At 47.4% G+C, this 26,597-nt stretch overlaps 1 protein-coding gene across 6 annotated transcripts in view; it reads left to right on the top strand.

Annotated features, from left to right (window-relative positions):
- The window catches only part of LOC134933461 (cationic amino acid transporter 2-like), a 170,239-nt gene that overhangs the window by 96,934 nt on the left and 46,708 nt on the right, over window positions 1-26,597 (top strand). The gene's annotated exons all lie outside the window — the stretch shown is intronic.

Below are 26,597 nucleotides of genomic sequence, written 5' to 3' on the forward strand. Positions count from 1 at the left end.
CTTTCAATTTGCTATTGATGTACAGTAAAACGTTATTGACACTATAATATAGTTTAACATACTGTGGGGGAAATGTATTAAACCTTAGAGAGAGAAGTGGAGAAGCTGCCGACAGAAAACAATCAACTTCTAACTGTCATTTTCTAGACTGCGCTAGTTACATGACAGTTGCAGCAGAAAGTAACTCTCCACTTTTTGTCTCTCTGAGGTTCGATACATTTCCCCCTGTATGTTTGCCATTACGTTTAGTGTTATAGTACTGACCACACAGTAGGTGACTTTTTTTTACAATTCTTACATTGCAACACAGTACAGGGTTTTAAGCAGTCCTAGGGGGATTATTGGTCGCTATTACAAGAGGGTTTAGAAAAATATGGGATTGATGGCGTGGAATCATTGGCATAGCTACAGTGGGTGCAGTTTGTGCGGTGCACACTGGCCCCCGGGTCTGGGGGGCCCACGCCGCACACACTGCACTCATGTTTAATTACTTACCTTTCCGGAGCCCTGTGTCAGTGCTCATAGCCAGATTAAGAGGGTGGGAGGGGTCACAGGGCATACTGTCCCCCGAGGCCCCCCTTTGTTAGGGGGGCCCCCGGCAGAGCACACCAACATCGCTAGCTTTCCCTCTCTTGCAGTAGCAGAATCAGACAGCCAGAATGTGAGCAGGGCAGTATGCATTGCAACAGAGCCGGCCCTAACCAATATGATGCCCTAGGCAAGATTTTGGCTGGTGCCCCCTAGCACCACCGCTAGTTCCGCTTCTGACCCTACACCCTTTTCCCAGCACCATCACCCCGCACCCATAGCAGTCCTTATTTTGTTTTCCTACCACCTGTAATTTAAATAAGAACAGTGTGTACATTCGGCGCATAGCCCAAAAAGGTATGTGTTTTGCTGGCAAGGGGCATGGCCACACAATAGTACCCCCAATTCAAATTATGCCTCACAGTAGTGCAACTTTACTCACAATTTATCATACGATAGTGTCCCTTATTCACATTACATCACACAGTAGTACCACTTTACCTTATATACGTTACTCCTCACAGTAGTGCCCCTCATTCACATAACATCATACTAAATTGCTCCTTATTCACTTTATACCACACAATATTGCTCCTTATTCATATTACACTACACCATATTGCTCTTTATCCACATTAGACCACACAGTAGTGCCCTTTCTATACATTACGCCACACAGTAGAGCACCTTATACACATAATGCCACACATTGGTAATGCATTTATACACAATAACACACAGTAATGCCCCTTACACATATGCCAACCTTTATTAATGCCCTTATACACAAAATTTCCCCTACACATATGCTGCACATTATTAGTTCCCTTCTACACATAATGACACACATAGTGCCCCTTACATATATGTTACACATTATTAATGTCCTTATACACATAATGACACATGTAGTTCCTGGCATGAGTCAACTGGTAGCTCTGCTAATGTCGGGTGCCTATTTTTTATAAAAATGCATCTTATTTGCATTGCTATGTGGCTAGGATGCACAAGCAGCTTCTGCTGATTAAAATGATATGTGGCATGCCTATATACTGTGTGCGACTGTGGCTGTATCTGCATACGAAATGCTACACACAGAATATAGGCATGCCACATATCATTTTAATCAGCAGAAGCTGCTTGTGCCCCTAGGCATACCAGATGCCCTAGGCAATTGCCTAGTTTGCCTATACCTAGGGCCGGCTCTGCATTGCAAGCAGAGTATCAGGTTTTATGAGCTACCAATTGAGCTTTCCGACCAGAGGAGAGATAGGGTGGAGAGAGCTGTAAGTGACACAAGGACCCCAGCTTCTCTTCCTTCCTACCTCGGTGTCTGAGTCCTGTGTGAACTGTTATCTAATGAGGGTCTAGAGAGAGACACACACATAGAGTCCTCCTGAGTCCTGTACCAGTGTGTAAGTAGTGCAGAGGCTGCTGCTGCTATTCTTGCATGTGACAGGATAAATTATAGATTTTTTTTCTATGTGTATTCTAAAGTTGTTTAAATTGTCTTTGTTCCACTACATAAAAATGTAATAATATAGTTGTCATTCAATTAGGTGGAGCTATAAACAGTAACTATGCATTTTTAAACTATTAGTTTAAATCTAATATACCCCACTGGGTTAAATTTAATATACACAATCCATATATCCTAACATGACCCAGTCCTGGAGGAATAACATGCTGTCTTAAGTTATGACTGCAATCACCTGTTTTGAAACACCTTTCTTATCTATGAAATAGTTCAACACAGGTGACACCAATCATATTTTAAGAGGAAAGTCCAGATAGAGATAATTTTGTCCCTCCTGGAATGGGTCGTGTTGGGAGTATGCAAAAATACATTTTCCCACCTTCCACTGGGGGCCCCCTTGTCTTAAGTGCCCCGGGCACCCCCAAGGCTTAATCCAGCCCTGTCAGTGCTGCAGCAAAATCACTGGGAAAATGACCGCCGTGTATGGGCAGTAGTGATTAGTCACTGGAACATGGCAGGTTGACTCTGGCATAATGCACCGCAGAGAAGAGGGGACCCGCACGTAGTCTGGACACGGGCCCCCTCCTCTGTTAATCCGCCCCTGCATGGAATGACACAATGGAAGCGCATCAGGATACTGGTACACATTTGCTCACACAGAGATCAGGGCTGTTTCTAGCCAATTTGGCTCCCAGTGCGAGATTTAAAAAATGCGCCCCCCCATGACATAAAAAATCCCCCCCCCCCACACACCTAGATGAAAAAAAATAAAACTTGTGCGTGCACCCGGAAAGGGGGCGTGGCCTCATCTAAATGGGTGTGGCCTCGTCTGAAAAGACTACCTCACAATCCAATTTTTGACCCTGCTCCAACAGATCACAACCACCACAGGAAAAAAAAATTCTACCATATTAAGCCCCACACAGTAATGCCCCCTGCACCATATTATGCCACACACTGCAATGCCCTTGATACATTAAATCCCCACACTACGGCAGGCAAGAGTCCCCATTTCACACATTACGGCAGTTGTCTCTATTTTACACATTGAGAGAGAGAGAGAGAGAGAGAGAGAGAATACTTACAGAGGCGATTACCACTCTTCGGCCCGCCTCACCAGTCGCTCCTCGCGCCGGCCTTTCCCTCTTCCTAACTTGGATCCCCCTCTGTACTCCGCTCGGGCGGGGGACGGGAGTTTCGTGGAGTGACGTGGTTGAGTCGTGACGTAACGACGCAACCGCGTCATTCCGTGAAACTCCGCCCCCCGAGCGGGTTACTCGGGGAGAAATAGGAGGGGGAAGCAGGCAGCCACAGTTAGTGCCGCGACGGGCGCCCAGTGCGGTTGCACTGCTCGCCTGCCCCAAGAAACGGCCCTGACAGAGATAAAGGGGGTAATTCAGAGTTGATCGCAGCAGCAAATTTGTTAGGAGTTGGGCAAAACCAAGGCCCTCATTCCGAGTTGTTCACTCGCTAGCTGCTTTTAGCAGCATTGCAAACGCTAGGCCGCCGCCCTCTGGGAGTGTATCTTAGTTTAGCAGAATAGCGAACGAAAGATTAGCAGAACTGCTACTAAATAATTCCTTGCAGTTTCTGAGTAGCTCCAGACCTACTCCTAGATTGCGATCACCTCGGTCTGTTTAGTTCCTGGTTTGATGTCACAAACACGCCCTGCGTTCGGCCAGCCACTTCCCCGTTTCTCCAGCCACTCCTGCGTTTTTTCCTGGCACGCCTGCGTTTTTTAGCACACTCCCTGAAAACGCCAAGTTGCCGCCCAGAAACACCCACTTCCTGTCAATCACACTACGATCACTCAAGCTTTGAAAAAACGTCGCACGAGCTTGTGTAAATCTCCAAAGTTTTGTGTTTAATTACTAAGCGCATGCGCGCTGCGTACCATGCGCATGCGCATTTTCCACCTAATCGCTCTGTTGCGAAAAACGGCAACGAGCGAACAACTCGGAATGACCACCCATGTGCACTGCAGGTGAGGCAGATATAACATGCGCAGATAGAGTTAGATTTGGATGGGTTATTTTGTTTCTGTGCAGGGTAAATACTGTCTGCTTTATTTTTACACTGCAATTTAGATTTCAGTTTGAACACACCCAAATCTAACTATCTCTGCACATGTTACATCTGCCCCACCTGCACTGCACATAGGGGGTCATTCAGAGTTGATTGCTAGCTGCATTTGTTCACTGTGCAGCGATGAGGCAAAAAAACGACAATTCTACGCATGCGTATGCGGCGCAATGCGCACGCGCGACGTACTATTACAACGAACTATGTAGTTTCACACAGGGTCTAGCGAAGCTTTTCAGTCGCACTGGTGGCCGCAGAGTGATTGACATGAAGTGGGCGTTTCTGGGTGTCAATTGACCGTTTTCAGGGAGTGTTCGAAAAAACGAAGGCGTGCCAGGAAAAACGCAGGCATGGCTGGGCGAATGCAGGGCGTGTTTGTGACGTCAAAACAGGAACTGAACAGTCTGAAGTCATCGCAAGCGCTGAGTAGGTTTTGAGCTACTCTAAAACTGCACAAAAAAACTTTGTAGCCGCTCTGCGATCCTTTCGTTCGCACTTCTGCTAAGCTAAAATACACTCCCAGTGGGAGGCGGCATAGCCTTTGCACGGCTGCTAAAAACTGCTAGCGAGTGATCAACTCGGAATGACCACCCATGTTTTTACCCAACTGCTAACAAATCTGCTGCTGCGATCAACTCTGAATTAGGCCCCAAGTCGTGGGCAATCAGCTAATGCCATTTTTCAAACACAGGGGTAAATTTACTAAGATGGGAGTTCTATTTAAGATGGGATGTTGCCCATAGCAACCAATCAGATTCTACTTCTCATTTATCTAGCACCTTCTAGAAGATAATACCTGAAATCTGATTGGTTGCTATGGGCAACATCCCATCTTAAATAGAACTCCCATCTTAGTAAATATACCCCACAGCCTGTACTTATTTCTCTCTCCACTTTATTACTCACCCACAATAAATTGCATCAGCTAAATAACCTTATGACTTTAAAGTCAATGCCCCCATCTTATCCACGAGAGGTGATGATGACAGATTCACTACAGGTATATACTGCATTGCTACGGCAGTAAGATAATGCTAATCTGAGAAAAAGGCAAGATACCGAGGAATAATACGACTGAGCCACGCTATGCATACCGCCACACACTTGCAAGAAAAGTGCAAATACTGAGTCCCCAGTGCTCTGCAAGTCTGCTGGTGTTGCGGCTGTAATGTGAAAAGATGCGATAGTACGAAACTGGATATCTGTTGTGTAGCTTGGAATCACGCCAAGCGCTCTCTACCACACGGTGCAAACAAACTAAGTAAATTAGGACACATCTGTAACTATAATAAGTAGCAAGCAAAATTAGTGTGACCTCCGTTAATGCTGGTCACCCACTGGCAGATAGAAAATGGCAGTTATACGTGGGTACGGTAGCCAGCACTTACACCGGGGATTGGGTGACTATCAATGAAGGACACTCCATAAACTAGTGATGTGCACCGGAATTTTTTCGGGTTTTGTGTTTTGGTTTTGGATTCGGTTCCGCGGCCGTGTTTTGGATTCGGACGCGTTTTGGCAAAACCTCCCTGAAATTTTTTTGTCGGATTCAGGTGTGTTTTGGATTCGGGTGTTTTTTTTTACAAAAACCCCTCAAAAACAGCTTAAATCATAGAATTTGGGGGTCATTTTGATCCCATAGTATTATTAACCTCAATAACCATAATTTTACACTCATTTCCAGTCTATTCTGAACACCTCACACCTCACAATATTATTTTTAGTCCTAAAATTTGCACCGAGGTCGCTGGATGACTAAGCTAAGCGACACAAGTGGCCGACACAAACACCTGGCCCATCTAGGAGTGGCACTGCAGTGTCAGGCAGGATGGCACTTCTAAAAAATAGTCCCCAAACAGCACATGATGCAAAGAAAAAAAGAGGTGCACCATGGTCGCTGTGTGACTAAGCTAAGCGACCCAAGTGGCCGACACAAACACCTGGCCCATCTAGGAGTGGCACTGCAGTGTCAGACAGGATGGCACTTCAAAAAATAGTCCCCAAACAGCACATGATGCAAAGAAAAAAAGAGGCGCAATGAGGTAGCTGTGTGACTAAGCTAAGCGACCCAAGTGGCCGACACAAACACCTGGCCCATCTAGGAGTGGCACTGCAGTGTCAGGCAGGATGGCACTTCGAAAAAATATTCCCCAAACAGCACATAATGCAAAGAAAAAAAGAGGCGCAATGAGGTAGCTGTGTGACTAAGCTAAGCGACCCAAGTGGCCGACACAAACACCTGGCCCATCTAGGAGTGGCACTGCAGTGTCAGACAGGATGGCACTTCAAAAAAATAGTCCCCAAACAGCACATGATGCAAAGAAAAAAAGAGGCGCAATGAGGTAGCTGTGTGACTAAGCTAAGCGACCCAAGTGGCCGACACAAACACCTGGCCCATCTAGGAGTGGCACTGCAGTGTCAGGCAGGATGGCACTTCGAAAAAATATTCCCCAAACAGCACATAATGCAAAGAAAAAAAAGAGGCGCAATGAGGTAGCTGTGTGACTAAGCTAAGCGACCCAAGTGGCCGACACAAACACCTGGCCCATCTAGGAGTGGCACTGCAGTGTCAGACAGGATGGCACTTCAAAAAAATAGTCCCCAAACAGCACATGATGCAAAGAAAAAAATAGGCCCAATGAGGTAGCTGTGTGACTAAGCTAAGCGACCCAAATGGCCGACACAAACACCTGGCCCATCTAGGAGTGGCACTGCAGTGTCAGACAGGATGGCAGATTTAAAAAATAGTCCCCAAACACACGATTCGCACCGCGTTCTCGCAATGCTCCATCAACGTAGCTATTCGTGAAAACTCATACAAAATATACATGAGATGGTACCTGGTACCTGATCGGCTGCACAGGATTTACCCTGATGCCTCCGACCTGTGTTGGAGGAACGGCGGTCAAGTGGGCACGTTTTACCACGTCTGGTGGACCTGCCTGGTCATAGCTCAGTACTGGAGGATGACCCGCACGCTCCTTTCTCATCTAATCGACTTTCCGGTGCCTCTGTCGCCCGCTAACTTTCTTCTCTGCTTTCCACCCGATCACGTCTCTAAAGACTCGAAAAATCTGACCCTTTTCATCTCGTGCGCAGCCAAATACCAAATTGCACGCAACTGGAAGAAACCTGACGCCCCCAGCCGTCAGGCGCTAATGAACCGAATCTGGTTTGTCGCACACATGGAATATATTACTAGTCTACAACACAACACAGTTCAAAAATTCCACTCTACCTGGCTTCCATGGCATAGGTATCACGACCAACCCCTCCCAGGATTGAACTAATTCTGGGTACCATCCTACAACCACTACCCTTTCCCCTAACCCTCCCCCCCCCCCCCTCTTTTTTTTTTCTTCTTCCCTATTTCTACCCCTTCCCTTATTCCTTTCTGACTTCTCAGGCCCCCGACTCACGATGAAACTTTGCTTTTTCTTCTTCCTTTAGCATCTCTTAATCTCTTCTTTCTATCCTACCCTTCCCTTCTACTTTACACATCTGTTTAGCCTAATACTCGCTATCTCATTTACAGCTTGGATTTCAGCGAGCTCACTCCTCAGCTTGATTTTTACATTCCCCTGCTCTACGAAACCCGTCCTCTCACTTAATTCCCAAATCACCAGATAAAACGTTAATATGTTATATTTTTCTCTTTCTCTCCCACCTTTTCGGATAATTTTTTTTGTATGTGTAATCAAAATGCGTTCTCAATAACCTGTTCACTGATTATATTCATGTTATGGTGTATTGTGCTGAAGTATCTGTTTTGCACTCACAATAAAATCTATTTGGGGACTATTTTTTTTATTTTTTTTAAATCAAACAGCACATGATGCAAAGAAAAAAAGAGGTGCCTGACTTAAACAAACCACCTCACCATCAGAATCCTCTTTGTCAATTTCCTCCCCAGCGCCAGCAACACCCATATCCTCATCCTGGTGTACTTCAACAGTGACATCTTCAATTTGACTATCAGGAACTGGACTGCGGGTGCTCCTTCCAGCACTTGCAGGGGGCGTGCAAATGGTGGAAGGCGCAACCTCTTCCCGTCCAGTGTTGGGAAGGTCAGGCATCGCAACCGACACAATTGGACTCTCCTTGGGGATTTGTGATTTAGAAGAACGCACAGTTCTTTGCTGTGCTTTTGCCAGCTTAACTCTTTTAAGTTTTCTAGCAGGAGGATGAGTGTTTCCATCCTCATGTGAAGCTGAACCACTAGCCATGAACATAGGCCAGGCCCTCAGCCGTTCCTTGTCACTCCGTGTCGTAAATGGCACATTGGCAAGTTTACGCTTCTCCTCAGACGATTTTGATTTAGATTTTTGAGTCATTTTACTGTGCTTTATTTTTTGGGATTTTACATGCTCTCTACTATGACATTGAGCATCGGCCTTGGCAGACGACGTTGATGTCATTTCATCGTCTCGGCCATGACTAGTGGCAGCAGCTTCAGCACGAGGTGGAAGTGGATCTTGATCTTTCGCTATTTTACCCTCCACATTTTTGTTCTCCATTTTTTAATGTGTGGAATTATATGCCAGTAATATATCAATAGCAATGGCCTACTACTATATATACTGCGCACAACTGAAATGCACCACAGGTATGGATGGATAGTATACTTGACGACACAGAGGTAGGTAGAGCAGTGGCCTTCTGTACTGTACTGCTATATAGTATATACTGGTGGTCAGCAAACTGTGCAAAACTGAAATGCACCACAGGTATGGATGGCTAGTATACTTGACGACACAGAGGTAGGTAGAGCAGTGGACTACTGTACCGTACTGCTATATATATAGTTATACTATTGGTGGGCAGCAAACTGTGCAAAACTGAAATGCACCACAGGTATGGATGGATAGTATACTTGACGACACAGAGGTAGGTAGAGCAGTGGCCTTCTGTACCGTACTGCTATATATTATATACTGGTGGTCAGCAAACTGTGCAAAACTGAAATGCACCACAGGTATGGATGGATAGTATACTTGACGACACAGAGGTAGGTAGAGCAGTGGCCTTCTGTAACGTACTGCTATATAGTATATACTGGTGGTCAGCAAACTGTGCAAAACTGAAATGCACCACAGGTATGGATGGATAGTATACTTGACGACACAGAGGTAGGTAGAGCAGTGGACTACTGTACCGTACTGCTATATATATAGTTATACTGGTGGTCAGCAAAATTCTACACTGTCCTCCTACTAGTATATATACTACAATGCAACACAGATATGGAGCGTTTTTCAGGCAGAGAACGTATAATACTGGTGGTCACTGGTCACTGGTCAGCAAAACTCTGCACTGTCCTCCTACTATATAATACTGCTGGTCCCCAGTCCCCACAATAAAGCAATTAGCACACTGAGCTCAGATATTTTCAGCACACTGAGCACAGTCAGATATGCAGCGTTTTTCAGGCAGAGAACGTAGATATTTGCACTTGCAGCACACTGAGCACAGATATTTGCAGCACACTGAGCACAGATATTTGCAGCACAATTTGCAGCCGACTGAACATAGAAACTGAGAGGACGCCAGCCACGTCCTCTCACGATCATCTCCAATGCACGAGTGAAAAATGGCGGCGACGCGCGGCTCCTTATATAGAATACGAATCTCGCGAGAATCCGACCGCGGGATGATGATGTTCGGGCGCGCTCGGGTTAACCGAGCAAGGCAGGAGGATCCGAGTTGCTTGGACCCGTGCAAAAAAAGGTGAAGTTCGGGCGGGTTCGGTTCCCGAGGATCCGAACCCGCTCATCACTACCATAGACCCCATTGCTTTTGAGTGAATAGAGCAGGTTGTATCCGAAAAATTATGCCGCACTTCCAGTGGTGTTTCTACAGAGGAGGGGGCCCGTGTGCAGCTCCGGGTGGGCCCCCTCCTCTGTACGGCGCTGTAGACTCCGGCATTGTGCCGGAGTCTACTGCACATGCGCAGGTCTCCGGAAACATGGCGCCCGACATGATCCGGAGACCAATTTGGCTACAGCGCATGCTCAGTGGCCATTTTGGCAGCGATTTCCGCCGCGATTGCAGGTCAATGGTCAATGCTCACATGCCTATAGACATTAATGTACGCGGTATGCGATTAAAGCAAAGGGCGGGTCCCCTGATAACAGCTGACCTTTTTGATGTGGGGATTTCTGGTTTTGTGACCTGGAAGTCCTTCAGCACGTGATTCGTATGCTGCAGGGGACACAGGGGCAGATGTATTAACCTGGAGAAGGCATAAGGAAGTGATAAATCAGTGATATGTGCAAGGTGATAAACACACCAGCCAATCAGCTCCAATATGTAAATTAACAGGATCTGATTGGCTGGTGCCTTTATCACCTTGCACATATCACTGGTTTATCACTTCCTTATGCCTTCTCCAGGTTAATACATCTGCCCATAGAGAGGGATCCTTCTCCGCGCAAAATGCAAAAAGAAGCCCACAGGCTTCTGTTGGGTAAGATGGTGTTACCCACCGGGTACAGGTTCCAAAATGCATTACATTCCAGAGCTTGGTGCATATGCGAAATGCAACAAATTCTCCGGATCAACACAGTTGGTGTTCAGAAAATATGGATTTGTGCCATTTTTCACCCTTACTGTTGATGTAATCACTGGATGTAGCGGTGAAACTAGTGAGGAGTACGTGGGGCACATGCCCAGGGTGCACTGGTGCCAGCAGGGGATCGGAGCAGGAATAAGCGCCATTACCCACCAGCCAGTTGTGCATCCGCCAAGCAGCCCCAGCCTAGGGAAACTCTTACAACCCTCTTACTGGATTTGTGAACTCATTAAAAATAAGGTGAATATCCAGAAACTATGTTAATCACCCACATAAGCCCAAACTAGAGTTCAATTAATAGAACACTGGAACCTCCGAGAGCCTTGTATTATTACACATTAATGAAACTAATGCAGCATTATTTTGTCCGTAAGATGTTTGTTTCTTGAACTTTGTTTTGTTTTTGACTCAGCGGTCAGCACCTTTCATTCAGCATTCTAGCCCAGTGCAGCACGTGAGGCGGCTGCTGCTTGGTGTGAGCTATGTTCCTCGGTTACCAGGGGAGGGCTGATCCTAGAAGAGCAGCAGCAGTTGTCCCCTTATGTGGCAGCATAGGACAGTTCATTCATACAGTAAATGTGCAAAAGCTCCAAGCATAAATTTGCAGAAATGCGGTGAACTGCTTGCCGAGTGCATTTACTGGTGTCCACACCCGGCATCCGGAGCTGCCCCTGTAGCGTGCCGTCTGTGGTACGTTTCAGTGACGTGCGGTAGGGTGAGGTAGGGCCTTTCCCGTCTTACTAACGTATACGCCAGAGTTTTCACCTTATAAAGTATTTGAATAATACCAAGAATATCTTCTTTGTATTATTCTAATCATTTTTATAGTCAAAACTCTGGAGTAAAAGGTCTATGGCAGGTGAGACAGTGCTCCCCCTGCCTATCTTTTCCACACATCTCTGATCAAAACTCAGCAGCATGCGGTCACACTTGCTATGGATTAGGGGGCATGGCAACAGCCGACGTAGAGAGACAGATCTGCACAAGCGCAGATCACCTAAAATCAGAGATGTATGTATGTAAGCCATTAAGTTTGCTGACATTTCTGCATCAGACCCATAGCATGAAATGTCACTTTGCGGTCCTGATTATCACCAGTGCTGGACCACTGCTTAGAGGGACATTTACTAAGCAGTGATAAGAGTGGAGAAGTGAGCCAGTGGAGAAGTTGCCCCATCAACCAATCAGCAGCTCTGAATGATTTTATAGTATGCAAATTATAGATGTTACTTCAGTGCTGATTGGTTGCCATGGGCAACTTCTCCACTGGCTCACTTCTCCGCTCTTATCACTGCTTAGTAAATGTCCCCCCTAGTCTCACATTTTTCAGTTTTTCTCCTGAAATGCTGAATATTTTAGCCTGAAGAACATGCCTGCCTTTATTAGCTGTCAGTATTGTGCATTTGGATGTTTTATTATGTTGCTTGAAGAGCACCTAGAAATATACTTTCTCAGAACGCACCTGACAGGTACAAATAGTCTCCCAATGAATGTGTAGAATCTAGAATGGCTCCTGGTTACCGGGACCTCCTGAGTACTTGTACAAGCAAAGGGCCTAATTCTATATGGATTGCAGATTCAGCTTTTTAGCAGAATTTGCAATCCTTGCAATGGCATGCTGGGGGCCGCCCATCGCAGGGCAAGACTGCCCAGCATGCGCCCCACCACCCACCCACTGCAATCACGCTCTAATTGTGACCCCAACGCAATTAGAGCGTGGCCGCAGAAACTAGTGACACCTCTTTCCGGAGCAGCTTGCCTGCGACAGCAGGAGTTCCGCCGCCATTTTTTCGATCAGAGAGGCCGCGTGTGAAGACGCAGCCGCCCCAAAAAACGCCACCGTCATGCCCCCGTTTTCCGGACGTTGTCCCGAAAACAGACGGTTGCCGTCACCCACCCGCCCCGCGAACACCTCTGCCTGTCAATCAGGCAGAGGCGTTCGTAGTTAATGCGGGAACATGCACATGATGGGAAGTGCGCAGGTGTACGTAGGTCCCGTCACTTAAATTGAGGTTGCATCGCATTTGCAATGAGACCTGAAGAAGGCCAAAAGTACCTTCACTAGGAGGGAAATGCAGCACAGCCCCCTACAAGGCACTGATGGAGGAGGCAAGTATGGTGTGTACAGAGGCATAACTATAGGGGGTGCAGAGCCATAACTAGGGTGGTGCGTCATGTGCCACTGCACAGGGCGCCGCAAGGCAGGGGGCGCTATTCTGCAGCACCTTGCAATTTTATGTTTTCATCAATCTCACTTGCAACTTCCTCCTCTGTAATCCCCGGGATCACCTGTGCACAAGGAAAGAGCAAATACAAATAAGTCACAAGCACTGGGAAAAGTAAAAATTATGGTACTTCCCTCTTATAGGTGGAAGCATTGTGGATGTGTCTCCTTTGTGTTTAATCCTGTGTTCGGACAAATTCACCAGGGCTCAGTAGACACACAGAAAACATGAAATAAAACAAAACACATCATAGTGTAATATGTCCATGATATAAATCAGTTCCCAATGCATAAGTCTCACAAATATTTCTTTTTTGGTATATCCAACTGGTAGTGATATTAAAAGGGGATTTTTGTAGGGTGTGGATCAAAATATCCTGGATGGCATACCACACTCACTCTGTCGAAGTGAAAATTACACCTGTAAAGGTATCTTTATATGGGTCCCGCCTTTGGACTGGAATTATTCCATATGATATTAAAGGGTTCCAAAACAGAAACTGAATGTGGGTATGTGGAAGTGCGTACCCAAACTCACACTTTTCAGTGTAGATATGTGCACATAAAGGTATCTTTTTTTTTAATTTCATAAAGAAGTGACATTAGATGCTGTCAAACCAATAAGGATAAGCGTACCCCACTCACAGTGAGACAGACTGCTACCCTCATGTCAAGGTTTCTTTATACTTCAGATCAAGGTAGGTGAAGGAAAAAAAACGTGCAGGAGTCCAAGCCATAAAAACAGGGGGTTACATTTATTGAAAAATTTTCAGAGTCCTTTAAAAATCACACATGATAAAATGACAAGTGTACAACGAGGGCAAGTACTTCACACAAAAATGACCATAGGTGAAAAAAAGATGAAAAAAAGAGTAGGGCGGTCCGGACTGCCCACTCACCAACCACCTAGATGGATCTATTAAGGGGTCATAATTGGTGTAGTTCTTGATGTAAAAGGTCCCCTCTGTATCTTCCAACGCGTTTCAATCCTGCTGGATCCTTCCTCAGGGCATACAGAGGGGAGCAAATTAAGGGGTTATCTATACCATACTGATTATGTGACAGGAAGTGATGTCATCTCTAATTGCTGCATCAATTATGAGCCCATATCTCAGAATTAATAGATATCACCATTGAAATATTCTATATTCTAAGTCATTATGGCATAAGGACATCATAAGAGGCTTTGTTTATGCATTTATTGGAGTTAGGCACGAAAAACAACTCACCGTTTGCGTTCCAATCGCCGGAAGTAAATACTTCCAGTGGTGCAGGAAATAAAATATATATTAGTAGATTTAGTACCAATGTATGGTTCTATATTTTAGGTCAAGAACATCACAGGGGGCTTAATATATATTGCTTTATCTAAAAAATGAGAACTAGCTGTTCTAGAGCCCGCCGGAGGTGGACGCCGTGTCGGAAGTGTGCGTGCATTCCACCTCACTGCTTGCGCTCCAAACATCGGAAGTATGTACTTCTGATGTTGCAGGAAATAAAAAGGGTTTGGAGGCAGGTAATAAACATCACGCGTAATATGTGTGCGCGTTCCACCAGGTCTATATGCGTTCCAAACTCCAGGAAATGGCCCTTCCTATTATTGCACATGGAAAAGCATACATTCAAAATATTCTGATATTCATAACTATGGGCCATAATTTCATTGGTCCTTTAGTAGACATATCAAGGACAGAAAACATATAGTAATGTGTTGTATTAAAAACAGTAATAAAATAAAACATTCACATATGACAATTGCATTATAAGGAGACCCACATATCTCAGTGTTATACTTGTGGGCAGATGTATTAAGCCTGGAGAAGTGATAAAGCAGTGATAAGTGGAAGGAGATAACGCACCAGCCAATCAGCTCCTAACTGCTAATTTACAATTGGCTGGTGCGTTATCACTGTGCACTTATCACTGCGTTATCACTTCTCCAGGCTTAATACATCTTCCCCATGGAATGGTATGTTATCACGATGCACTTGTTTCTCACAGGCATACTTTCTGTCGAAGATTAATGGTCACATTTTCAGAACAAGCCATATTGGTTACCCTTGAAAAGAGGAAAAAACAGGGGGTAAACCATATGTTAATCTGACAGAAATTTACATGTCATAAATCATTTCATTTCAAAGTCGCTATTCAAACCGGTGGGTATAAGAGTTTTACACGCATGGATTAAACTCATTTCCATTTTAGCTAATCTTTTTGCTAAATCTCTGTTTCTAATGTTGGGAGTAACGAGACGTATACCCCAAAAACCCGTGATGTGTGAGACGCTACAGCTGCGGGCTGAACCCAGCTCCTAACTTCTTGACAAAGGAGAGAAGATCCCAGAAACGCGTTGAAGCAGGGCTGTCTTTTCGTATGGGCTCAATGGGCTCTTACCCAAGGGCCCCAGGAGTGTAAGGGCCCTTGGCTGATAGCTGAGGGTCCCCTCTTTCCAGGGGTACCAGATTTTTGAAAATCGGACGGAGATATCCAACTTCAAAGCAGTGGTCCCCATCCAAGCCTGTTAATTGTTCTTCCCAGCCAGATATCTCGGGTTCTGTCTGACTTCAGGTGTGTACACACGGTGAGATATTTTCTTTCGATTTTGACTATATAATCAAAATCGCAAGTAAAGTTAGTGCAGATCGCAAGGTGAAAGTCACCTTGCGATTCCGATTCGATCCCGATGCGCGGTCCCGCCAGGTCGGCATTGCAAGAAAAATAAGATTTTACTTACCGATAAATCTATTTCTCGTAGTCCGTAGTGGATGCTGGGGACTCCGTCAGGACCATGGGGATTAGCGGCTCCGCAGGAGACAGGGCACAAAAATAAAGCTTTAGGATCAGGTGGTGTGCACTGGCTCCTCCCCCTATGACCCTCCTCCAAGCCTCAGTTAGGATACTGTGCCCGGACGAGCGTACACAATAAGGAAGGATTTTGAATCCCGGGTAAGACTCATACCAGCCACACCAATCACACCGTACAACTTGTGATCTGAACCCAGTTAACAGTATGACAACGTAGGAGCCTCTGAACAGACGGCTCACAACAAGAACAACCCGATTTTTTTTGTAACAATAACTATGTACAAGTATTGCAGACAATCCGCACTTGGGATGGGCGCCCAGCATCCACTACGGACTACGAGAAATAGATTTATCGGTAAGTAAAATCTTATTTTCTCTAACGTCCTAGTGGATGCTGGGGACTCCGTCAGGACCATGGGGATTATACCAAAGCTCCCAAACGGGCGGGAGAGTGCGGATGACTCTGCAGCACCGAATGAGAGAACTCCAGGTCCTCTTTAGCCAGGGTATCAAATTTGTAGAATTTTACAAACGTGTTCTCCCCCGACCACGTAGCTGCTCGGCAGAGTTGTAATGCCGAGACCCCTCGGGCAGCCGCCCAGGATGAGCCCACCTTCCTTGTGGAATGGGCCTTGACAGATTTAGGCTGTGGCAGGCCTGCCACAGAATGTGCAAGTTGAATTGTGCTACAAATCCAACGAGCAATCGTCTGCTTAGAAGCAGGAGCACCCAGCTTGTTGGGTGCATACAGTATAAACAGCGAGTCAGATTTTCTGACTCCAGCCGTCCTTGAAATATATATTTTCAATGCCCTGACAACGTCCAGCAACTTGGAATCCTCCAAATCGCTAGTAGCCGCAGGCACCACAATAGGCTGGTTCAGGTGAAACGCTGACACCACCTTAGGCAGAAAATGAGGACGCGTCCGCAGTTCTGCCCTGTCCGAATGGAAAATCAGATATGGGCTTTTATACGATAAAGCCGCCAATTCTGACACTCTCCTGGCTGAAGCCAGGGCCAGTAGCATGGTTACTTTCCATGTAAGATATTTCAAATCCGCCGATTTGAGTGGCTCAAACCAATGGGATTTGAGAAAATCCAAAACTACATTAAGGTCCCACGGAGCCACTGGGGGCACAACCGGGGGCTGTATATGTAGTACTCCTTTTACAAAAGTCTGGACTTCAGGAACTGAAGCCAATTCTTTCTGGAAGAAAATCGACAGGGCCGAAATTTGAACCTTAATGGACCCCAACTTGAGGCCCATAGACAATCCTGTTTGCAGGAAATGTAGGAATCGACCCAATTGAAATTCCTCCGTGGGGGCCTTCCTGGCCTCACACCACGCAACATATTTTCTCCAAATGCGGTGATAATGTTGTGCAGTCACCTCCTTCCTGGCTTTAACCAGTGTAGGAATGACCTCTTCTGGAATGCCTTTTTCCCTTAGAATTCGGCGTTCAACCGCCACGCCGTCAAACGCAGCCGCGGTAAGTCTTGGAATAGACACGGTCCCTGCTGAATCAGGTCCCGTCTTAGAGGTAGAGGCCACGGATTTTCGGTGAGCATCTCCTGAAGTTCCGGGTACCAAGTTCTTCTTGGCCAATCCGGAGCCACGAGTATCGTTCTTACTCCCCTTTGCCGTATAATTCTCAGTACTTTGGGTATGAGAGGCAGAGGAGGAAACACATACACTGACTGGAACACCCACGGTGTTACCAGAGCGTCCACAGCTATTGCCTGAGGGTCTCTTGACCTGGCGCAATACCTGTCCAGTTTTTTGTTGAGGCGAGACGCCATCATATCCACCTTTGGTTTTTCCCAACGGTTCACAATCATGTGGAAGACTTCTGGATGAAGTCCCCACTCTCCCGGGTGTAGATCGTGTCTGCTGAGGAAGTCTGCTTCCCAGTTGTCCACTCCCGGAATGAACACTGCTGACAGTGCTATCACATGATCTTCCGCCCAGCGAAGAATCCTTGCAGCTTCTGCCATTGCTCTCCTGCTTCTTGTGCCGCCCTGTCTGTTTACGTGGGCGACTGCCGTGATGTTGTCCGACTGGATCAACACCGGCTGACCCTGAAGCAGGGGTTTTGCCAGGCTTAGAGCATTGTAAATCGCTCTTAGCTCCAGTATATTTATGTGAAGAGACATCTCCAGGCTTGACCATACTCCCTGGAAGTTTCTTCCCTGTGTGACCGCTCCCCAGCCTCTCAGACTGGCATCCGTGGTCACCAGGACCCAGTCCTGTATGCCGAATCTGCGGCCTTCTAACAGATGAGCACTCTGCAACCACCACAGAAGAGACACCCTTGTCCGTGGCGATAAGGTTATCCGCTGATGCATCTGCAGATGCGATCCGGACCATTTGTCCAGCAGATCCCACTGAAAAGTTCGTGCGTGGAATCTGCCGAATGGGATTGCTTCGTAAGAAGCCACCATCTTTCCCAGGACTCTTGTGCATTGATGCACAGACACTTTTCCTGGTTTTAGGAGGTTCCTGACAAGTTCGGATAACTCCTTGGCTTTCTCCTCCGGAAGAAACACCTTTTTCTGAACCGTGTCCAGAATCATTCCCAGGAACAGCAGACGTGTTGTCGGGGTCAACTGAGATTTTGGAAAATTCAGAATCCACCCGTGTTGTTGCAGCACTACTTGGGTTAGTGCTACTCCGTCCTCCAGCTGTTCTCTGGACCTTGCCCTTATCAGGAGATCGTCCAAGTAAGGGATAATTAATACGCCTCTTCTTCGCAGAAGAATCATCATTTCGGCCATTACCTTGGTAAAGACCCGAGGTGCCGTGGACAATCCAAACGGCAGCGTCTGAAACTGATAATGACAGTTTTGCACCACGAACCTGAGGTACCCTTGATGTGAAGGGCAAATTGGGACATGCAGGTAAGCATCTTTTATGTCCAGGGACACCATAAAGTCCCCTTCTTCCAGATTCGCTATCACTGCTCTGAGTGATTCCATCTTGAAACTGAATTTTTGTATGTACAGGTTCAAAGATTTCAGATTTAGAATAGGTCTTATCGAGCCGTCCGGCTTCGGTACCACAAATAGCGTGGAGTAATACCCCTTTCCCTGTTGTAGGAGGGGTACCTTGACTATCACCTGCTGAGAAAACAGCTTGTGAATGGCTTCCAATACCGTCGCCCTGTCTGAGGGAGACGTTGGCAAAGCAGACTTTAGGAACCGGCGAGGGGGAGACTTCTCGAATTCCAACCTGTAACCCTGAGATACTACCTGCAGGATCCAGGGGTCCACCTGTGAGCAAGCCCACTGCGCGCTGAAATTCTTGAGTCGACCCCCCACCGTTCCTGAGTCCGCTTGTAAAGCCCCAGCGTCATGCTGAGGGCTTTGCAGAACCCGCGGAGGGCTTCTGTTCCTGGGAAGGAGCTGCTTGCTGCCCTCTCTTACCCTTTCCTCTGCCTCGGGGCAGATATGACTGTCCTTTTGCCCGCTTGTTCTTATAGGACCGAAAGGACTGCGGCTGAAAAGACGGTGTCTTTTTCTGTTGGGAGGGGATCTGAGGTAAAAAGGTGGATTTCCCGGCCGTTGCCGTGGCCACCAGATCCGATAGACCGACGCCAAATAATTCCTCCCCTTTATACGGCAAAACTTCCATATGCCGTTTGGAATCCGCATCACCTGACCACTGTCGTGTCCATAAACTTCTTCTGGCAGATATGGACATCGCACTTACTCTCGATGCCAGAGTGCAAATATCCCTCTGAGCATCTCGCATATAAAGAAAAGCATCCTTTAATTGCTCTAAAGTCTGTAAAATACTGTCCCTATCCAGGGTATCAATATTTTCAGTCAGGGAATCCGACCAGACCACCCCAGCACTGCACATCCAGGCTGAGGCGATGGCTGGTCGCAGTATAACACCAGTATGTGTGTATATACTTTTTAGGGTAGTTTCCAGCCTCCTATCAGCTGGATCCTTGAGGGCGGCCGTATCAGGAGACGGTAACGCCACTTGTTTTGATAAGCGTGTGAGCGCCTTATCCACCTTAGGGGGTGTTTCCCAGCGCGCCCTAACCTCTGGCGGGAAAGGGTATAATGCCAATAACTTTTTTGAAATTAGCCCTTTTCTATCTGGGTTAACCCACGCTTCATCACATACATCATTCAATTCCTCTGATTCAGGAAAAACTACAGGTAGTTTTTTCACCCCCCACATAATACCCCTTTTTGTGGTACTTGTAGTATCAGAGATATGCAAAGCCTCCTTCATTGCCGTGATCATATAACGTGTGGCCCTACTGGAAAATACGTTTGTTTCTTCACCGTCGACACTAGATTCAGTGTCCGTGTCTGGGTCTGTATCGACCGACTGAGGTAAAGGGCGTTTTACAGCCCCTGACGGTGTCTGAGACGCCTGGGCAGGTACTAACTGGTTTGACGGCCGTCTCATGTCGTCAACTGATTTTTGTAATGTGCTGACATTATCACGTAATTCCATAAACAAAGCCATCCATTCCGGTGTCGACTCCCTAGGGGGTGACATCACCATTACCGGCAATTGCTCTGCCTCCACACCAACATCGTCCTCATACATGTCGACACACACGTACCGACACACAGCAGACACACAGGGAATGCTCTATTGAAGACAGGACCCCACTAGCCCTTTGGGGAGACAGAGGGAGAGTTTGCCAGCACACACCCAAGCGCTATAATATATATGGGAACAACCCTATATAAGTGTTGTATCCTTATAGCAGCTTAAATATAGTAATATCGCCAAAAAAAGTGCCCCCCCTCTCTATTTTACCCTGTTTCTGTAGTGCAGTGCAGGGGAGAGTCCTGGGAGCCTTCCTCACAGCGGAGCTGAGCAGGAAAATGGCGCTGTGTGCTGAGGAGAATAAGCCCCGCCCCCTATTTCGGCGGGCTCTTCTCCGGAGTTTGTGAGATCTGGCAGGGGTTAAATACATCCATATAGCCTCAAGGGCTATATGTGATGTATTTTTAGCCATAAAAAGGTATTATACATTGCTGCCCAGGGCGCCCCCCCAGCGCCCTGCACCCTCCGTGACCGCTGTGTGAAGTGTGCTGACAACAATGGCGCACAGCTGCAGTGCTGTGCGCTACCTCAGGAAGACTGAAAAGTCTTCTGCCGCCTGCTTCTGGACCTCTTCCATCTTCGGCATCTGCAAGGGGGGTCGGCGGCGCGGCTCCGGGACGAACCCCAGGGTGAGACCTGTGTTCCGACTCCCTCTGGAGCTAATGGTGTCCAGTAGCCTAAGAAGCCAATCCATCCTGCACGCAGGTGAGTTCACTTCTCTCCCCTAAGTCCCTCGATGCAGTGAGCCTGTTGCCAGCAGGACTCACTGAAAATAAAAAACCTAAAAACTTTTTCTAAGCAGCTCTTTAGGAGAGCCACCTAGATTGCACCCTGCTCGGACGGGCACAAAAACCTAACTGAGGCTTGGAGGAGGGTCATAGGGGGAGGAGCCAGTGCACACCACCTGATCCTAAAGCTTTATTTTTGTGCCCTGTCTCCTGCGGAGCCGCTAATCCCCATGGTCCTGACGGAGTCCCCAGCATCCACTAGGACGTTAGAGAAAGATAGACTGTGCAGGCAAGTCAATCCTTGCTAGATCGGTGTACTATCTAGTTCATCTCACATGTCAATGACATCTCACATAAGCCAAAATCTCACATAAGCCAAAATCGTCAGCACACATAGTCCATATCTCAAGAAAAGTTAGTCAAAATCTGTGCTATCTGGGCTCCAGGGAGTTCAAGGGAAATCGCAAACGAAAATCGGGCATAGCACGGATCTCACCATGTGTACACACCCTTAGAGTATTTCTGAGGGTAAAATTCAAAAGCCGAGACTCTCCCCTTTCAGTGGACACTGGCAGCTTGTCTCTACTATAACCAGAACCAGAGATATCAGCCTTCATGCAAATGGTCCGTGCTCCATCTTCACGCACCTGGAGGTATATTTACAAAGATTTGTGTTTTTGCCGTTTTTAAGGGTGTTTGATCTCGACTGATATCGGGTGCATTTTACTGCAACTTTTTGAATCCTGATACGGTCATTCACTAAGCTGCCGACTTTTCCAAATTCATATTTTCCGATGTCGATGTGATTCGTAATGTTAGGCAGTGTTTTACGGGAGTGATGAGTAAAACACTGCCTGACAAAACACAAGGAATCCCGGCCGGATCTGTGAGATCCATGCAGGGTTCATTGTGTACCTTAAGAAGGTGTTTAAAGTGTTAAAAATTCAGAAAAAAATTGCGTGGGGTCCCCCCTCCTAAGCACAACCAGCCTCGGGCTCTTTGAGCCGGTCCTGGTTGACAAAATATGGGGGGAAAATGACGGGTTCCCCCATATTTCATCAACCAGCACCGGGCTCTGCGCCTGGTCCTGGTTCAAAAAATACGGGGGACAAAAAGCGTAGGGGTCCCCCATATTTTTTAAACCAGCACCGGGCTCCACTAGCCAGGTACATAATGCCACAGCCGGGGGACACTTATTGTGGTCCCGGCGGCCCTGGCATTACATACCCAACTAGTCACCCCTGGCCGGGGTACCCTGGAGGAGTGGGAACCGCTTAAATCAAGGGGTCCCCCCCTCCAGCCACCCAAGGGCCAGGGGTGAAGCCCGAGGCTGTCCCCCCCATCCAAGGGCGACGGATGGCGGGCTGATAGCCAAGTGTAAAAAATGAGAATATTGTTTTTAGTAGCAGTACTACAAGTCCCAGCAAGCCTCCCCCGCAAGCTGGTACTTGGAGAACCACAAGTACCAGCATGCGGTGGACAACCGGGCCCGCTGGTACCTGTAGTACTACTACTAAAAAAATACCCAACAAAAAACGACACACACACCGTGACAGTATAAGTTTATTACATACATGCACACCTCCAAACATACATACTTACCTATGTTCACACGAGGCTCGGTCCTCTTCTCCATGTAGAATCCTCGGGGTACCTGTGAAAAAAATTATACTCACATAATCCAGTGTTGCTTGTCTGCTTTGTATAATCCACGTACTTGGCAAAACAAAAAAAACGAAACCCGACCACGCACTGAAAGGGGTCCCATGTTTACACATGGGACCCCTTTCCCCGACTGCCAGGACCCCCCCTGACTCCTGTCAAAGAGGGTCCCTTCAGCCAATCAGGGAGCGCCACGTCGTGGCGCTCTCCTGATTGGCTGTGTGCTCCTGTAGTGTCTGTCAGGCAGCACACGGCACAGATACAATGTAGCGCCTATGCGCTCCATTGTAACCAATGGTGGGAACTTTGCGGTCAGCGGTGAGGTTACTTTCGGTCAAACGCTGACCGCAAAGTTCCCACCATTGGTTACAATGGAGCGCATAGGCGCTACATTGTATCTGTGCCGTGTGCTGCCTGACAGACACTACAGGAGCACACGGCCAATCAGGAGAGTGCCACGACGTGGCACTCCCTGATAGGCTGAAGGGACCCTCTTTGACACGAATCAGGGGGGGTCCTGGCAGTCGGGGAAAGGGGTCCCATGTGTAAACATGGGACCCCTTTCAGTGCGTGGTCGGGTATCCGTTTAATTATTTTGCCAAGTACGTGGATTATACCAAGGTCTGATTCTACACTGGATTATGTGAGTATAATTTTTTTCACAGGTACCCCGAGGATTCTACATGGAGAAGAGGGCCGAGCCTCGTGTGAACATAGGTAAGTATGTATGTTTGGAGGTGTGCATGTATGTAATAAACTTATACTGTCACAGTGTGTGTGTCCTGTTTTTTGTTGGGTATTTTTTTAGTAGTAGTACTACAGGTACCAGCGGGCCCGGTTTTCCACCGCATGCTGGTACTTGTGGTTCTCCAAGTACCAGCTTGCGGGGGAGGCTTGCTGGGACTTGTAGTACTGCTACTAAAAACAATATTCTCATGTTTTACACTTGGCTGTCAGCCCCCATCTGCCGCCCTTGGATGGGGGGGACAGCCTCGGGCTTCACCCCTGGCCCTTGGGTGGCTGCAGGGGGGGGACCCCTTGATTTAAGCGGTTCCTACTCCTCCAGGGTACCCCGGCCAGGGGTGACTAGTTGGGTATGTAATGCCAGGGCCCAGGGGCGGATCCAGAAAAAAATTACAGGGGGGGCACCATAAGGGGCGTGGCTTCGTTGGAATGGGCGTGGTTTCGTTGGAATGGGCGTGGTATTGCAGGAAAAGACTACCTTCTACCCCAGTTTTGCAACCTGCATGCCCAGACGTTGGCCACCACAGGAAAGAAAAATAATCCTGATTCATGCCCCTTACATTATTTGTCATTTTTCCTCCTTATAGTAATGCCCAGTATACATTATGCCACATACTGCAATGGCCCTTAGACATTATGCCACACACAATAATGCACATGACACAGTATGCACACACCGTAATGCCCCCGACACATTATGCCACACACTATAATGCCTGTGACACATTATGACAGGAATTGCAATGCCCGTTATACATTATGCTACACACTGCACTGCCCCTGATACATTATAGCACATACAATGTCTGTGACACATTATGACACACACTGCAATGTCCGTGATACATTATACCACACACTGCAATGCCCGATACATTATAGCACATACAATGCCTGTGACACATTATGCCACACACTGCAATGACCTTGAGACATTATACCACAATGCCCGTGATATAGTATACCATACACCGTAATGCCTGTGACACATACCGCAATGCCCGTTATACCCTATGCCACACACCGCAATGCCCGTTATATATTATGCCACACTGCAATGACCCTGAGACATTATACCACATACCACAATGCCCGTGATATAGTATACCACACACCGTAATGCCTGACACATTATGACACACACCGCAATGTCCGTGATACATTATGCCACACACTGCAATGACCCTGAGACATTATACCACATATCACAATGCCAACGATATAGTATACCATACACCGTAATGCATGTGACACATTATGACACACACCGCAATGTCCGTGATACATTATGCCACACACCGTAATGCCCATTACACATTAAGTCCTACAGTAAGGCTTCTAATTACTTTTCAAATACCTGCTCGTTGTCAGGGGTTTCATGCACTGGGTGTCATGCTCGTTGCCAGGGGTTTCATGCTCTTGGTTCCATGCACGGTGCCAGGGGTTTTCATGCTCAGGGTGTCATGCTCGTTGCCAGGGGTTTCATGCACTGGGTGTCATGCTCGTTGCCAGGGGTTTCATGCTCGTTGCCAGGGGTTTCATGCACTGGGTGTCATGCTCGTTGCTAGGAGGTAGTCCTTGTTGCTAGGGCTGTGCTCCCAGTGCCACATATGTCCCCAGTGCCAGATATTCCCCGACAGTGCCACATATGCCCCCAGTGCCAGATATCCCCCTCCAGTGCTATATATGCCCCCAGTGCCACATATGCCCCAGTGCCAGATATTCCCCCCCAGTGCCACATATGCCCCCAGTGCCAGATATTCCCCCCCCCCCAGTGCCAGATATTCCCCCCCCCCAGTGCCATATATGCCCCCAGTGCCAGATATTCCCCCCAGTGCCATATATGTCCCCAGTGCCAGATATCCCCCCCCCTCCCTGCCAAATATGCCCCCAGTGCCAGATATTCCCCCCCAGTGCCAGATATGCCCCCTCAGTGCGTCCCCCCCCCCCGCTTCCTCCGCCGCCGCCTCTCCCCCCGCTCCCCTGCTGTTAGGAGGGACACGGAGGGCACAGTGCACGCCTCCCTGTGTCCCTCCTGTGTCTCCGGCGGCCGCGGGTCACTCTAATAAAGGAAGTGCTCACGAACGGCACTTCCTTTATGAGACCCGCGGCCGCCGGAGACCCAGGAGGGACACAGGGAGGCGTGCACTGTGCCCTCCGTGTCCCTCCTAACAGCAGGGGAGGAAACGAGACCGCAGACTGACATGCGGACGCTCGTCCGCATGTCAGTCTGCACTAAATCAGTGCACAAAATATAATAAAAATAAAAATACAAAAATCTACTAAAAATGACAGGGGGGGCACGTGCCTTGGTGCCCCCCCCCCTAAATCCGCCACTGCCAGGGCCGCCGGGACCACAATAAAAGTGTCCCCCGGCTGTGGCATTATGTACCTGGCTAGTGGTGCTCGGTGCTGGTTTAAAAAATACGGGGGACCCCTACGCTTTTTGTCCCCTGTATTTTTTTAACCAGGACCAGGCGCAGAGCACGGTGCTGGTTGATGAAATATGGGGGAACCCCTGTAATATTCCCCCCCATATTTTGTCAACCAGGACCGGCTCAAAGAGCCTGAGGCTTGTTATGCTTAGGAGGGGGGACCCCACGCATTTTTTTATTCTGTTTTTACACTAAACACACCCTTTCCCATAGATAACCATGCAGAGAGCTCACTGATCCGTGCATGATTATCCAAACTCGCCTGGAAAAAAAGCAGGTCTATTTTTTTGCTGCTTTTTTTAACGATTCGCAAAAAAATACACCCGCACTTGAGCACTCAGAGACTAACACCCAAATACGAATGAATAGTGAATACCCGTATTGTATGAAATAACAGGCGCGTTTGACCGATGGTCTATTCATTCGTATTTCTGTACTTTGCCGGTAAAACCATTACGAATAGTCCAAACACTGCCGAGATTTGTGCTTAGTGAATTCCCGTGTTGGGACTTAGAAAAAAAAACACAAATCGGCAAAACTCGTTTTTTTAGTAAATACTGGCCCTGGTATGCAGTTTTATATATTCGTTGGTGGATTGCTCTGGCTCCTGAACTCTGATCTCCAAGTCCCCAGTATCTCCTATAAGGTGGGACTCTCTAGTTTTTTTATCCTGTTAAAGCTAAGAAATCTATTTCCAGGAACTTGAGATATCTGCAGTGTAGCAAGCTGTCCTCCCACCAGAAAATGATGAATATTAAGACCACT

This window comes from Pseudophryne corroboree, chromosome 6 (genome assembly GCF_028390025.1).
Source record: "Pseudophryne corroboree isolate aPseCor3 chromosome 6, aPseCor3.hap2, whole genome shotgun sequence".
Lineage (NCBI taxonomy): Eukaryota > Metazoa > Chordata > Amphibia > Anura > Myobatrachidae > Pseudophryne > Pseudophryne corroboree.